Consider the following 12,110-nt stretch of genomic DNA (forward strand, 5'->3'; position numbering starts at 1 on the left):
TGTGGTGTACATTGTTAAAACACAACAGTTACCTAGCTGAACTTATGGCCACAAACTCCTTTGTACCTGCTTGCAAGGAATTGTTAATCCTTAGTACAGTGGTGGTGCATCGCCTGCTGGTACACCAACAGCATTTAATGCATGGTGTTCAAAGGGATTCTATCCCAGATAGATCTATGATGCTTAACCTTCTTATGCAAAATAGGGTGTTGTAGCTGGTCCAGGGAAGGTGTCCCTTCTTAGCCTGCTTAGTGCTGGAATTGGTGAAAGCATTCAATACCAGTGATTGTGTATATATGTTCACCACTCTGTCAAAACTGGAAATTGCAGGGCAGCTGCAACAACACCTATGTCTTTTTTATGCCAAGCCAGCTGCCCAAGTCAAGTGTCACTCTCTTTTAGATTGGGCAGGGGGACTAGATGGGCCTGTCCCCTTTCCCCACTTCTCTTTTCCATGACAATGTAGCCACTAGCCCACAAATTTGTAAGGGGTGTTAATCATGGTAAGTTCCACTGGTGATAAGGTACACGTAGTATCCATTGATGCAAACAACATGCTGTTCTGTATTCAGTCTGTCTGCAGAGACATTCCAGATCATTCTGTGAGACAATAAGATTTGCAGAATGTGTCGAGTTTGCATGTTAACTGGGCTATGTGTTGTGTTTTTGCCCTCTGTGTGGATTATCCTTCACAAGTGGTGGTGGTGGATGAGCAGAGTGTGATGCATGACCCTAATGGATTTTGGTACTAATCGATCTGTAACTGTGATGATGCAAAGTATCTAATTGTGTGAATCTTAGCAAGGCCATATCCTCTTTAAAAGATTTTTTTAAATCACGGAAACCACGTCAAAGGCACTTTTTGTACAGAATATACAATGAGCTGTGGAAGATTTCTCAGCAGGAAGCTACGATTGATAGGGTTAACCTAGAGAAAGCTTTGTCTGTGGTTGACAATGGTATGACCACTTTATCATCCAGAATTAATTCACTGGGCAACATAGTGTTTTCCGCAATTGACATAATACATCAAGATATGTCTATATTACAACATCGACAGTCGCAGATACGGTCAATAGTAATACTGAGCTGGATGTTACAAACGTTAAGTTCTGGACACATGTCATGCTGCTACATCAACAATACAGATATGTTTTCAGCATATGATCTAACAGAAAGACAGATTACATTGGCATGTAGAGATGCAAAATTTACCATGTTGCACATTAAAAAATTGTACCAATTACCTTTCACAGTGGCTGAGACACAATCCACTGATTGGATACATCACCCTACCAGTCATGACCTTTCAATTACAATATTGTCTCTAGTACCAACTGGTAGATAGATATGAAGCACTAGGGGAAGGATATGTGCACAAGTATTGGGAATTACCGTTCAGGTTTAGATGCAGGAATGGAGGCACAAAATTTTTTCTTTGTGGCTCCGACAGTGAAGATGCCCTAATCCGCTCCCTGGTTTGCAAGGACATTTCTCTCCATGGGGCATGCAATGCTTCAATGGCGAACTTTTCTTGTTATCTGAAGGGTTATCCAGCTTCCATGATTCATTCTGTATCAGGCTGCTCTCGAATTGGAGCTATTTGATTCTGAATGATCAAGGTTGCTGCGGAATAAACCTGGCATTGCTTATCTAGTGACGGTTTATTCCACAGTCACTTGTTGTAGACAAGTACTGTTTCCACCTATGGCCATGAATAAATGTTTCCAACATAGAATTTGACTCCCTGAGCAAACTGAAAGCTGTGCTTTTACAGAAGGATGTGGCCTTAACTTCAGCCAAAGAGATGTTTGATCTCCAGGTTGCTAGGTCCTCTTCTGAGACGCTCTCGGCCTCTCCTATTCCTGCAGCATGAGCCTCTGCTTCGGCTCGTGTTGTGGCCCGTACTTGCCAAAGGAGTGGCAGTACCAGGGCAGGGCCAGAGTGCGGAGCTGCACTTTTTGTTTACACCATACCCGTGTGGGGGCAACTGTTGACAGAGGCTGACTGCGAGTCAGCACGAGTGGCGGAGAGACCGCCGAAGGCACAGTGATCTGTGCTGGGGTGTTATGCATTGCATTATTTCTGCATAACGAGCTACCTGATTGTCGAATTACAAATTGCATTATTTCTGCATAACAAACTACTTGATTGGTGTATTACACATTGCATTATTGCTGCATAACGAACTACCCTATTAGTGTATTATGCATTGCAATATTTCTGCATAACAAAGTACCTGATTGTTGCGTTACGCATTGCATTATGTTTACATTGCAAAGTGCCCGATTCTAACATTACAAACTGCATTATTTTGTTATTGCAAAGTGCCTGATTCTAGCATTATGAACTGCATTATTTTTATATTGCAAAGCGCCTGATTCTAGCATTACGATCTGCATAGCATTCCATTAGGACTGCAGTGGAGCATTTAGACATGCTCATTATTATCGCCAGAACTTACAAGGACTGGCTGGCCTTACAACTGGCCAGGTGTAATATTACAAATATGCATATGTTGTGTGGTCTTATCGTATATCTTTTTATATAAATTTACACTCTTTTTTATGAAACTCGTGTGGAGTCCATTTGTGGTGTCATCATTGCTGGGAGCGTGGTTGCAAATACTTTACACATTTGCCTTGAAGATAAGCCTGGCTGCTTGTGCCAAGTTACCAAGGGGGTGAGCAGGGTCTATCTGAGAAGGTTCCCTTCCTTTCCCTGACGTGGAAATGAGGGTCCCTATTTGTCCTAAGGGACCTACCACAGCCATTTGTTTTTTTCAAAAGAAGGACAGGGAGCCTAGTTTGTAGGTCCTGCACACAGGCTCCCGGGTTAGCTAATAACTAAAGGGGGTGTGCAGTTACTGTCTGGACGTGGGGGAAAGACAGTGCTGCTGAGCAAATGTAGGACAAGGGCTAGTTGCCTATCTATGCCTAAAACCGGAGCAACAACATGCTCTGGCCATCCCCGTCAGCCTTAGACGTTGTGACTAGGGGTCTACAGTACTCCCCAGTACACGTCTACTAGGGTATTTCTACCGGTTCTGGTAATTTATGTTACTGTATTGAATACCAGACGGCAGTGCACTTTATCACCTTTCTTTTCTTTTTCGGTCCTGACGAAGTGCCAATTGACCCGTTTGGGGCAAACCAGGCATGAAACATGCTGACCATCCACACCTAGATTGCCCTTGAGTAACATTATTTCCACAAAGGGGCACACACAGTTTTTAATTAGGCTAGAGCTACATAGTTTATAAAAATGTGATTTAATAGGACTTCTCCATTCCTATTTTAATTATTTCACTCCCTTGTGCACTACCCATCCCCCACACCCGCACACACCTTACGGCTTCTTCTTCAAAAAATCCCCGACAAAAAGCCCCGGTTCCGGGAGCCCGTCAGGCATTGCAGTGCCGGCCTGACGAGGGGCAAACACCCATGATGAAGCATGACACCTCTCAGGGTGTGTGAGGGCATCACAAAGAAAGACCTGTCTTTCCCCCACATCCAGACAGGAACTGCACACCCCCTTTAGTTCTTACCTACCACAGCCAACCAGAGATACCCGGTCTAACAGGGTCCTTCACTCTATCCTACCAGGCAATGGGGTTGGATCATCCCTGGGGGGGATTCTTGGCTCCACACCTGCATACGCTCTAGGTACACTTAGAGTAGGGTTCATATAGCAGGGGTCTGCTAGATTACTGCATTGTTTATATGCCTGCATATATATATTGTTTAGCACCATGGTAGAACGATATCTACTATTTACGCTTTTGGTGCTTGTATTCACTTTTATCTGCTTCTGTCTCCTAATCATTGCAGCACACTTATTTTAGGCAAGAATAACATTGGTTCAATAAATATTATTGCAAACGTCCGGCTATGTATTCTCTGTAAATTTCTCTGTATATTTCTCTGAGAATAAGTGAACCCGAGTGAGCACGAGTGACTGAGCAAAATGTTCTGTACTGTGTCTACGATACCTGTCATGTTCAGTGATTGCCAGAAGCCATTCACTCCCTGGTAGGTTATGGGGGCTTACGGTAGCACTGTGAACTAGCTGGTCTATAGGCCAACATATTATGCGTTGCGCTAAGGAACAATCCCAGCATAAGTATACAGCAAGCTGATAAAGGCGGTACTGTGGACCTTGTAAATACAACAGACTACCTTCAGGAGAGCAAGCGACAACTGGAAGATGGCAACTGCTACAAGAAACTCAACCATAATCCAACCAAGGAAATACAGGGTAAACTGCAACTTTTGATTAACACCTGGTATGATACAGACCTAGTCACATTACTAGAGAAAAGATTACTGCTCATTTAAAATCCGGTTATCCCAACCCTCAATGTGTTACCCAAAGTGCATAAAGACCATCATTTCCGGGATAGATTCCATCTGCTATAACATAGGATCATTCATTGATGCTGAATTGCAACCATTTATGAAGGATTTACCATCTTACAGTAGGGACACAAACGATATCTTAGAGAAACTCCAAAACATCACTTGGCAACCGGATTTTCTTCTAACAACAATAGATGTTGTTAGCCTTAATACCTCAATAAAACATATGGATGGACTGACAGCCATAGAAAATGCCTACAAACAAGATCAGTGCATTTCCTGGGGAGAAATTGGATGATCATTGAAATGCTGGAATTCTGTTTAAATAACAACCATTTTCTCTTCGATGGAGAGTTCTACTTACAACTCCAGAAGTCTACCATGGGGACTACTTTTGCTCCACCATATACCTGTCTCCCGATTTGGGACATAGGGCTTTAGTGGCTATGGAACACCTCTCCAGAAACAAAGTTTTCTGGGGACGGTATATATCTCTTGCACACAGAGAAGTACAAATCAATTGTCCTGTAAGTAAACACATTTTTTTGAGAAAATGAATCAAGCTGGAGGGTGCTACACGGTGTCAGAGGGCTGCCAGTCCCTCATGTAACATAAACGTATATTGTGATTCAAGATGGTTAGACTGGAATGAACAGCTAAGGAAAGATACAGCTCAGGAATACACGCTTCCTCCACTGTGCTGAAGAAGTGAGTGGACCCATCTAGAACTACTTGCAAGCGGGCTGGGAATATTTTATGTCCAACTCGCCCATGCGTTTCTTGACCGCCAAGAATGTGCTTTGCTGCTTTTGCACACCCAGGGCATAATCCAGGAAGAAGAGTACCGGGAAGTGTTCCACGTTTACTAACTCCATCTTTTTCACTTCTCTAAGTACTGCATCTCAATCCTTGAAGTTCAGCAGGCGGAGCAGGAAGGGCGGTGGTCCGGCGGCCAGCAGCGGCTGGCCCGTCAGCACCCTGTATGCTCTCTCCACTGCGAAGAAGGGGGAGAGTGTGCCTGCTGGCATCAGGGAGTTCAGCAAGCCCTCTTTGTACACTACTGAGTCGCGACCCTCCGTACCTTCAGGCAGTCCAACCAATCGAATATTATTCAGACAGAAGTGCCCCTCAGCATCATCCACCTATGCTCCAGTGAGCGGAGTCGCGTCTTGAGCTCCTGTATGTCTGTAGATGCAGTCTTCATTGCTGGGATTATGTCTTTGAGCTCCGCCTACAACTTGTTAACTTTCCTCACCAATTTGCAGTGATCCACATGCAGCAGCATAAAATCTGATGGGATCTTGTCTATGCGACCTTCCAGTGATGTGCGAGTCTGCGTTAGCGAAACACTGATCTGCGCCACTGCCTGGAGTAATGAGTCGATTTTTGAATCCAGTGTGGTAGATTTGGAGGTGCCTGGCACTTCTGTGGTTGGGTCGGGGTGCTTCAGGGCAACCTCTCAAGTGTGAGGTTGCCGCTGCTGCACCCACTCGCTGCCCGCCCATCCTGGAGATCAATGGAGTGCAAGTGGTGTGGGCCTCTGGTGTGGGGTAGACTGCACCACTACCATGTCCTGTTGGCCCCCGATTTGTCCTCTCTTCCCGGTTTGATGCTCACTCTCAGGCTATGTGCCCCGTCGGGGACTCTTTTTAGGCGCTTCCACTTCTGGGCCAGTCGCAACACATAGGCCCAGGGGTGAACTGGCTTGTATTTCTGAGCCGGAGTTAAAGGGGGCAGGGCGTCACCCCATATTAGTCATCTGCCAGGATCAGCACCTGTCTGTGATGCTACATCTGATAATGCAGCCTTTGGGACGTTACTACCTTCTTCCCCTCAGCGATGCGGAACTTGCCAGGTGCTCGGAAGCCACCAACACCTCCTCCTCACCTCACCTTTCTCTCAATTAGTCATTGGATGCCTGCTTACATCCCCGGCTGTCCTGAATGTGAGAGCAGAATTCTTCAGTCCTGCACCTTCGCGTATTGCAGCCTCCGGCCTGCACTCGTGTGCTGTGCTCATGTGCAGGGTTGCACCGCTGGTCTCACTGCTTCTGGGATTGCACCCACTTCTGGGCTCAGGTGGAGTTGGCTCATTGACGCCTCCCCACTGGGTCCTCCCGTACCGCTTTCTGCCACACCGCGGTCTAGTCTTCTGCACACTGTTGCACCAACTGTCGGCTCTTTCTCGCATGGGCCTGGTCTTGAACGATAGCCCGAGCCCCTGCAGCACTCTCCGCTGACTAGTCTCTTTGTCACAATGTCTTATTTTTCACTGGGCAACAGCGCAGTCATCACCGCATTGGGCGCGACAGCTTCCAAGGCGGCTAGGCGCTAGTTCAGCTGCCACTCTCGACTGCTTCCCTGCTTCTCTCTTTGCTTTGAGTCAGCCAGCAAGTATTCACTATGCCCGTTCGCAACCGGACCTGCAACATGGACTGGGCTCGGTCCGGCCCCCAGGCCTCTCTCTCTGGTACCCCGCCGACTGCAGCTTATGCCCAGTCTGTTTGTGGCACCCTCCAGGCTATGCCTTATGCAGCTCATGCTGTGTTGTGCACTTCTTGCCGGAATTGCCAGCAGCAGTGTAGTTGCTGTCACACCACCACTGATCACAGAGTCTCGCAGCCTCCTGGACAAAGGGCTCTCACTAGGGAGTCCGCACCACTCCTTCAAGATGGCAGCGGATCGCTGATGGCACTGGTCCACGGCAAAGAGCTCCCGCTCCAACCTGGTTATTTCCTAGCACCTTGCATGCCTCCGCACTGGGGCGCACCAATGTTCAGTACATCTTGAGTCGGTTCTAGTGGCCCGATGACTCCAGTGACTGCAATAGTATTGCGGATAATCGGGCCACGATGCAGAGCCTCGTCAGAATGTGACCGCCATCTTGGCTGGCTAGCCACGTCCCCCTAAGAGAACCTTTAGTGTCCGGAATCAGTTGACACCAAACCCTTAGTTTATTTTCTATGAACAATGCGCAGGTCCGACCGATCTTAGGAGCTACAATACCCTGTGTCAACTACTAGTAATTCTAGGCCCTGATTGATAGGTGGCCAGAACATGTTTATTGTTTTATTCAAATTGACAATTGATTGACTACACATTTCTTAATGACATCCGATGCAATGCAAGGTTTGGTACAGGCTGATAGTTTGTAAGAAGATCTAGATCTTAGTTTGGTGTATTTATTGAAGGTAATCAAATATTACTCAGCACTCAAACACATTTCATAGAAGCTACACTGTATTGCAGCCACTGTGGTGCACATCAACATCCATCTTTCATTGTACATTTAATGATTCTAGAAAAGGGTCCTGAATACGGTTTGTGTTCAGATCATTATTGTCTCAATCTGCTCACAAAACCAACTTGGTTATAGCCAACGAAATTACCATTATGGAAAGTCAGCTCATTATGGTCCCTTTGGGACTTCTTTATGGTTTGAAATTTCCAATCAACAAAACTAATGAGAGTCAGATCAAGTTTTCAACATGTCGCTTATTTATTTCAAAAACTTTTGGCATCTCTCGGGTTCCATCCTAACTGCTAGAGCGGTGGAACTGAAAGCTGGAAAAGCGGGTTTGAGTTTCAGCAGGGTCGCTCAAAATTTGGTGATTCTGGGCAAATCATTTATTCTCCCTGTGCCTAACAAAACAAATGTGTCCATCTGTAATGCAACTGGTTCTCATGTAAAGCCTTCGGGTTGAGTTTGTGCTAAATAAAACTAGCCCCAAAAATAGAAAGCAATGTTCCTCTAATTACAAGTATAGACGAAAGGCAAACAGTTCATTCCTCCCGGACAAAGGGGCACATGCTTAAACTGTCTCAATCGCAAAAAACAGCTGTTTGCGATCGCAAAATATCACTATGCAATGCATCATTGAAAATCGCAATTTTGTGATTCTCAATTATGCGATCATGAAATAGCGAATCCTCATTTGCGAACTCGCAAATATGGATTCCCAAACAATGCTTTAAATATTCTCAATTTTCGACTACACTAGAATTAGCTATTTACCACATACAAAATAGCACTAATTCACATCAAGTTTTAACGAACTCAAAACTATTTAAAGAGGCCGCTCTGTACGTCATGGCGAGAAGGATGAGGATAAAAGCAGCAGCACAGAGAAGAAGGAGGATACAGGAACACATTTTTAGAGTGTGCATTACATTGTTGGGGCAGACAGAGGAAAATATTTTTGAGAAATACATGTTGAATTCATCCATGATCTATGATCTGATAGCTGAATTAGATCCACTACTGCAGCGTCAGACTTGCAGAACACATGCTATCCCCGCCCATGTGCAGGTCCTATGCTCCCTGCACTTCCAAGCCTCAGGTAGCTTCCAGGGGGTAATAGTTGCAGCAGGAGGGGTTTCCCAAAGTGCACTATCACATTTCATTTACTCATTCCTGGATGCCATGTTGCTGAGGATGCACCACCGCATAAGATTTCCCTCTACCCCACAGGAATTGCAGGAAACTAAATTGGACTTTTATAAGATAGCCCACATCCCTCATGTAATTGACTGCATTGATGGGACGCATGTAGCAATATGTCGGGGTGGACGGGATTTGCGTAGTTGCGCTACGCAAAGCTCTGCAAAACGGTAAAAAATCTCCGCGTGCACGCAGAAATTCCATGAACACGCGGAATTGCTTGTTCGCAATGCTTTTTTCTTGATCGCGAACGCTGTTTGCGTGCTCGGAGGGAAATATCTCGTGAACAAGCATTTTGAGAACGCGAACAAGCAAAAAGTTCAGCGAAGCCACGGAATGCAGAATTTTGGGCAATTCCGCGTTCTCTGCGGAACGCAAAATTACCCAAATTCCAGGATAGGAACAGAATTTACCACCCAGGCCTCGCAATATGTCCCCTCTCAGTGAATGAGCACATTTACAGGAATAATATTCATTGAATATACAAGTCATATGCAATGCAACGCACATCATCACAGCTATAGTGGCAAGATTCCCAGGTAGTACGCAGGATTCCTATATCTTTAGACAGTGTGGCACACATACACGTCTCCTTGCGGGTGAATTTGGCAAAGGATACCTGCTTGGTAAACACATGTCACTCTCTTATGCTGATTCTCTGGTCATTGTGAGACATAGCAGTGACTAATCTATTGCCTTTTACCCCATAGGTGACAGCGCATATGCTGTGCGCTCGTTCATCTTAACACCATACCTGCATCCAAGTACACCAAGTGAAGTGTGGGTCAATGCAGCGCACAGGTCAACACGCAATATGGTTGAGAGGACCTTGGCAGTGCAGGCCAGACACTTGCTGTAAAATAGTTTCCACTTGTGCCATGTTGCATAACCAAGGAATTGCTAGAGGTGTACCCCTGGAAATATCGGATAGTGAACCCGACGAAGACAAGGAGACATCACAACCGCAACAAGCAGCAAGCACATCGAGTGCAGCAGAAGGAAGACAGCGACGTGCAGAAATAACGCAGAATTATTTCTGAGGTGTGTAATGATAAACCAGACACTACATTGTTTCTTTGCCATTTAGATTTATTTAAAGACTTCTGTTTGTGTTAATGCACACATGCCAAGAAAAAAAGTCCAATGTGTAAATTTGAACGCAACTGGAAACTTTGCCATGGTACTTTTACATCAGTTCAAACAAATCTAGATAATGGTTACATAATCAAAAGACAATCCTGTGCACACGTCCACACTATTTTCTGCGTCCATGCTCTCCTGTTCTGGGTACTCCCTATTTGACAGCCGCGGTCCATGCAGGTAACAGGGGTGGGGCCCTGAGTGCTAGTGCCATCTCACCAAAGTGTTGATTTGATTTCCTGTGACCGTCCTGCACAGCTGTTGTGAGATGTTTGATGTTGCCTGCAAGCAATGAAAGGTGTGCCTGCATTGAACGTATGTGTTTACATTGCAGGTGCTGTACCCTCAACATTGCATTCTCCAGTCCAGCAAAGGACATTAAACTGTCACCTTCATCAGCTCTCATCTGTGTAGCTGCCCTGCGTCTCCTGATGTGGATATTCCTACGTTGCAGCAGGACACATGGTCTTGATGTTGGTGTCTACATAGGCTGTGCTGTTGGAGGGTCAGTTTGGCCCTCATCCTCTGCGTCTAGTGCTGGCAATGGTGGCACTGTGATCCTGCCTCTTGTGGGTGCAGGTGTTGTGGGTGATGGTGTCACTGCAGTGTCTTCTTCTGACTGTGACTCACTCTCCAGGGATGCATGGCCTTTACTGTCCTCTGAGTCCTGCTCAGGTGCATCTGTGACGTTAAACAGTGCATTTTTAGTTTGCATATTTGGACATGTTTTCAGTTTTACACATCGTATTGTTAAATAAAGTTATTTCAAATCACACTGCGGTGGAGATTAACTTGCTTGTCTCAATTGCTTGCGACTATGCTTGTTTGCCAACCACTTGCCCTCCCATTTGGATTTGCTGACTGCTATTACCATAATGCATTTGTGTGTTGCAAATAAAACATGGTCTGGAATACTATTTTCTACACTAAGCCGGATCTGACTTATGGAATATGTTCAGTGATTCTAACATTGTATGGCAATTTGCATGCATCTTACCTTGGGAGGTACTGGGCGGTGCTGAGGAATCAATTGATGTCACTCAAGCAGCAGCCTCCGGCTGTAGGATGGACTCCACAAAGTCCTCTAAGGCTGGGGGTTCTGTTTGTGTGGATGGTCCTCCTCCAGTTTTTTTGGCCCGGCTCCGCAGGTCATATCACCGTTTACGTAAATCAGGTGTGGAGCGCAGAGTAACCCCCACTGCGCTGATTTTTGTTTGGATTCCCAGCCATAATTTTTGTTTTTCTGACTCTGGGACCTGCCGTGACTGTTTGCCAAAAAGTTTTTCATGGCTCCTCACAACTTCCCCAATGAGTATTTCCTACTCCTTTTCACTGAATTTCGGCTTACTTTTGCACTCCTTCTGTGGTGTTTATGATGCCATGCTGGTAACTGCACCGATTCAGATGTCCAAAAATGCTTCCTAATGGTGTTCTCCTGCAATCTGCCTCCCCCTCCTCACTCTCAGCATACAGGTAACAGCATGGGATGGTTCACTTCCTGATTGTGACATCATCATGCTGCATCAGATTCTCAGACTGCATTTAAAAGAAAATTCTATGCAAATTGGACTTTGGAATTAGAGGTACTTCAAAATCTCCAACTAGCTTATTTGTACACACAAGTCCCCTCTAGGTGCCCCAGGGTTTGGGTGCCTTGTAAAGTTAAGTAGGCACTTTATTAAAGATGTTTTATATGCCCTGGTGAGGGAAAAACTGCTATTTAGTTTTTCCCGATTGTAGCTCAATGGCTTTATAGGCTACCACAGGAATGCTTTATTAACGTATAACTATTGATAGAAAGGGGCTAAAAATATACATCAAAGAATCAAAATGAGAGTTAGAATAAATCCAACAACTTGCCACTGTTAGATTTATCATAACTATCAAAGAAAAGAAGTTATTGAACCATGCAAAAATCCAGTCTTCCAGCAGCCCTGCACTGATTATTCAGCTTCTGCCAGGCGGTGCCAAGCTGACTTTATTGAAGTGTGAAGTGGCCTGAATAGAGACAATGGACTACATGTGGGAGGAGAATCACACGCGGTACAGCAAAAAGCAGGATGGTGTGGAGTAGCTAAACTGGTCTTCAAAGAGGGTATGACAGAGTAGTGCAGTACAGGTTCACCCCCACATCCTGCACCCCCAGCCAGATCGGAGCCCCAGTAATAAGAT

The sequence above is a fragment of the Triturus cristatus genome, chromosome 9 (genome assembly GCF_964204655.1).
Source record: "Triturus cristatus chromosome 9, aTriCri1.1, whole genome shotgun sequence".
Taxonomy (NCBI): Eukaryota; Metazoa; Chordata; class Amphibia; order Caudata; family Salamandridae; genus Triturus; species Triturus cristatus.